Raw genomic sequence first — 5,465 nt, 5'->3', positions numbered from 1 at the left:
ACAAATACTGGGTAGGTTGTGGAGGAAAGGGAATACTACTGCACTGTTGGTGGGACTGTAAATTAGTACAACAACTTTGGAAAACAATTTGAAGGTTTCTCAGACAACTACAGATAGATCTTCCATATGATCCAGCAATCCCTCTTGTGGGTATGTATCCAGAGGAATGGAAATCATCATGTCAAAGAGAAACCTGCACTCCCATGTTTATTGCAGCTCTGTTTACAATAGCCAAGATATGGAACCAACCTAAATGTCCATTGATATATTATTGGATAAAGAAACTGTGGTATATATACACTATGGAATACTACTCTGCCATCAAAAAGAATGGAATACTCCCATTTGCAACAACATGGATGAACCTGGAGAAACTTAAGTTGAGTGAAACAATCAAAGCACAGAGGGATAAATACTGCACGTGCTCACTCATATGTGGGAGCTAAGAGAGAAATGAAGGCAGGAAAGAAAGACCACAGTAGCCCCATGATCCAACAGAGGGAGGGAACATTCCTAGGGCTACAAATTGGAGTTGAGGGGAGAGGGGTAAGGGAAGGGAGGGTGGGGGATAATTGCGAGGGGCAAAGGGTACAAAAGGAATTTCTGTTAATGGGTATGCCCCCAGCATGAATCTGGCCCCCACATCATGGGCAGGAGGGGGGACAATCAACTTTGTATCTCATGAATATTCATAATGAATGAATAAATAAATAAATTTTAAAAAAGAATTTTGGGAAAAACCAAAACAACAAAATGAAAAATAAAACCTTATTTCTATACTCCACACATTTGCGAAGAACCTTGACACATGTTTTATTTCTACTGGAAAAATGTTGTGCCTATAATCCACACTTCCAATTGTGCTCTCATTACCATCTCTTAAATTTCAATAATGACCAGGGCATTGCTGAGTTAAATGGGAACTTTTTAAAAGCATCAGAAATAAAAATATTAATTAATTAATTAATCGAGCAGGAAACAACCACTGCAATATCTGGCCTCTGAGTTTGGCTGAATTAACTCTCAAGTGACATCAAGCAAACGTTCTTGGTTTGCATTCTCTCTGAAGCTTTTCTGCAGTGCCCGCTGATCTCTTGGACTCACCTAGAAGTGATGTCTGGGAGGAAGGTATTCATGGAAAATCTGAATTCCACCCTCGATGTTTGATGATGGAGACTTAAACTCTGTTACCAGAAATGACAGCAGGAAGGTATCAAGCATTGCGCCCCTAGTAAGACTTAGGACTCCAGAAGAAATAACCATGTCCTTTCCAGCCCAAGTTTGTACATTGAGGAACAACAGCAGGGGAGCTATTTACAGCTGCATATATCTGCTCTTTAGGCACATTTCCCAACTGTTACTCCAATCCATGAGCATATCATTTCTCTTTGGGACATTGTTTTGCACAGAAAGGGTTATTTTTCCATGCAGATATTTTTTCCCCTAGAGACCAGGTTAAAAATTAGGTGAATCCGGTCTTTATTATTCCTTTTCCATGAACTCTCCTGCCTTCTAGAAGTCTCACCTCCCACAACCTTATACCACCCATGAGTTAAAGTTTTTGCTAAAGTCTAAGACTGACAAATCTGTCTTGACTATGTGCCTTGGATGTCCAAAGCCTTGCCTTTGGTGGGACACAGCCTCTGTTATCTCCAGAAATTACTGCCCTCTTCAACAACTGTGTTCCTCTGATTTTAAACTTGGGTAATATATTTCTTTGGTTCAGCACAGATTGCAAATAGAATTTGGAACTTCACATTTATAAGTTAAGAGCTGTCATTTAGGCCCTTATTTATGAAAGGCCTGATTATTATAACAGGTATGTTGAGACATATTTGTGCATATTGTGCTGAGAGTAGCACCTAAGTAGTCTTCTATCTAATTTTTATAAAACTCCATCCTATGTGGTCAACACTATGATAAATATCATTCTACATTTTCAAATTGTGGCTTAGAAGGATTAAGCAATCTGCCCAAAGTTATGAACCAAGTAAGAAATGGACTTTGATTTGAACTCTGTCATAGTGTATCCAGTTCTTTTGCTCTTGGGCAGTGGTTCTCAATGGGAGGTGACTGAGCCTCCATGATACACTTGGAAATTTCTGGTAAAATTATTGGTTATCTCAACCGGGGAGGTTCTACTGGCATTTAGTGGATTGAAGTCTAGGGTGCTACTCGTCATACTATAATGCACAGGATATTGCCCACCACAAAGAATTCTTCAGCACAAATGCCTACACTGAGGAGGTTGAAAGACTGTTTAGACCAGTGAATCTCCACCTTCAATGTGTATATGAATTTCCTGGGAGAGCTTGTTCAAATGCAGATTCTGATTTGGGAGGTTTGGAAAGAACCCTTATGTTCTGCATTTGTAACTATTTCCGTGTTGATGTTGGTGCTCCTGGTCCTCTTTATGGACCACTCTTTGAGGATCAAGGCTGTAGTGCAGTGTTAAAGTCAGCTACAAGTATTTTGAGGACTTCCTCTGCAAGAATCCTACCACCCACCTCAGGTCTGAGTTTAAGTGATCAAATGTTGAACTTGGTAGCACAGCCTTTGCATAAACAATTGACATTTGCCTCTTGAGTAGTACCTTCATGACAGGAAATGAAACTTTTAGAAATGCCCCCTATCTTATGGAGTTTATGTAAGTCAGTAATATTTTAAAGCTCATTGGAAATTTCTGGGCACAAATGTTCAATGGATAGCAGCTGTTATTGACTATGTCTCATTTCCACATTTACTAAGCTCATTGTGACACCAGAAAGGTTTCTTGGCAGAGGAAGTGAGTCTAGCATGCCCAGTTCCTGGGAGACAGGGTGCTGTGGTCACGAAGTGGAACCTCCTCCTAGAGCCCTCACAGGGCTTGAAGGGAGAGTGCTTGAAAGCCCACCAGTAAGCACTTTGTGCATGTATACCACATTATCTTTAACCTTTAATCTGTCAGTAGACACCTAGGTCTTTCCATATCTTTGCTCTAGTGAATAGCACTGCAATAAACATGTGGGTTCAGATGTTTTATCATATGCTGACTTCCTTCCCCCCACCCCCAAATCCCTCTTTTGCAGCCAGAACAATTAGGCAGGAGAAAGAAATAAAGGGCATTAGAATTGGAAAGGACAAAGTCCAATTGTCCCTGTTTGCACATGACATACTTTTATAGAGAGACCAAACTAAAGACTCTGCAAAAACCTTCCCAGACATGATAAATTCAGTAAAGTTGCAAGATACAAAAACAACACACCAAAATTGCTTGTGATGCTATAGGCCAACAGCAATCTAATGTAAAGGGAAATAAGAAAGCAATCTGATTTACAATAACAAGAAAAAAATGTACAAATAAATTAACCAAAGAAGTGAAAGATCTGTATAATGAAAACTATAAAAAACTGATTTAAGAAATTAAAGGAGACACACAAAAAAGAAGTGCATCCCATGGTCATAAATTGGAAGAATCAATATTGTCAAAGTGAGCATACTACCTAAAGCAATGTACAAATTCAATACATTCACAACCAAACTTCCAATGACATACTTCCCAGAACTGATGATATATCACACTTCCTAACTTCAAAATATACTACAAAGCAATAATCATCAAAACTTCATACTACTGGCATTATAACAGACACATAGACCAATGGAACAGAATAGAAAATCCAGAAATAAATCCACATACTTATGGCCAACTGAATTTCAACAATGGAGCCAAGAACATGCACTGGAGAAAGACAGTCTCTGATGACCACAGTGGGTATACTAGTGCTCCCCAGTTCAAATGAGTGACCTGGGTGGCCTTTCTCTTTCATATTTTCTGTAGGTTGGGGATCCTCCTGGGACCTTGCTTCCTCTAGTTGGTGAATGGGTTATTCATGATCGAGAATTTTATTCCTAACTCTATTTGGTTATCCTGGGTTTGTATACTGTTGGGGGTTCTGTGTGTGTCTTTCCCCAGATGAAGACAGTCCCATGGGCTGTGCACATACCTCCCACACCCTTGTGTGCTGCCACATATGGCAGCATAATTCTCTCTGTGGGTTGTGCCAGTGGGTCACGGGTTGGTGCTTGCTCACCTCTTTCCTTGGTATCCAGTGTCGATGCTCCTTCTGTCTATGCCAGTGAGTGATCAGTTGGCAGCCTATAAGGCATTGGTGGCTGCTGGTGTGGCAGTGAGCCAGTCTTGTAGTGGCAAGTGTTGTGGTAGTGGCTGTCATGGACCACTTTCTCAGAACTCGTGTCTGTGGCAGCAACAGGGAGTGCTGCTACCAGTGAGGTGTCTGGTGCACCGGTGCTGTCAGTCCGGGTGCTAGCTCAACTGTATGTTTCAACATGGTTAAAATGACAATCTTTATTTTCTTCGTATTTTGCCACAAAAAAAAAAAATGGGTAAATGAGCCGAAGAGACATTTATCAAAAGGAGTCAAACAAATGGCCTACAGGAGTATGAAACAAATCTTAATCATCATTGAAATGTAAATCAAAACCACACTGAGATATCATTTCACTCCATTAAGAATGACTATTATCAAAAAGACAGAAAATAACAAATAGTGGTGAAGATGTGGAGAAGGTGGAATAGTCATACACCATTGGTGGGAATGTAAGTTAGTACAGCTATTATGGAAAATGGAAGGGAGGGTTCTCCAAATAACTACAGGTAGAACTAACATATGATCCAGAAAATCCCAGTAGTAGGTATATATCTGGAGGAACAGAAATCAACATGCTGAATGGACACCTGCACTCCCATGTTTATTGCAATTGTATTTACAATAGCCAAGATTGGAACCAATGTAAATATCCATCCTTGTGTGATTGGATAAAGAAAATGAGGTGTCTATACTCAATGAAATACGGCTCAGCCATTAAAAAGAATAAAATTCTGTAATTTGCAGCAACATGCATGAGCTTGGTGAAGATTATGTTAAGTGAAACAAGACACAGAAAGAGGACTACCCCATTATCTCACTCATATGTGGGAGCTAAAACAGTAATTTTGCAGAAATAGACAGTAGAATAGTGGTTATATAGACTATGTAGTGGTTATATAATAGTTGTTATATAAGGGGAGGTTGGTGGGGTTATAGAGAGAGTGTGGAAAATGGATACAAAATTGTAGATAGAATGAATGAGATCTAGTGTTCTCTACCAATGTAGGGAGAATACAGGTAACAATTTATTTGTATAATTTCTTTTTTTTTTTGCAGTGATATAATTTTATTTTATTTTAAAAATAATTTATTTTATTTATTGAATCAAAATCGATTATACATATTTTTGGGGTTGGACATTGAGATATGTTGATTAAATCAGTATTACTAGCGTATATATATTGTTACAAATCATAATTATTCTTTATGCCTCTTGTCCAACCTCTCCCCTTCCCCCATTACCTCCCCCTCCACCCTCTAATTGCTTAGATTTCTTCTCTCCTTCTGAAAGAATAATGGTTACTCTGTTAACTT

The sequence above is a fragment of the Galeopterus variegatus genome, unplaced genomic scaffold (assembly GCF_000696425.1).
Source record: "Galeopterus variegatus unplaced genomic scaffold, G_variegatus-3.0.2 Scaffold4695, whole genome shotgun sequence".
NCBI lineage: Eukaryota > Metazoa > Chordata > Mammalia > Dermoptera > Cynocephalidae > Galeopterus > Galeopterus variegatus.
This window is presented reverse-complemented; position numbering follows the sequence as displayed.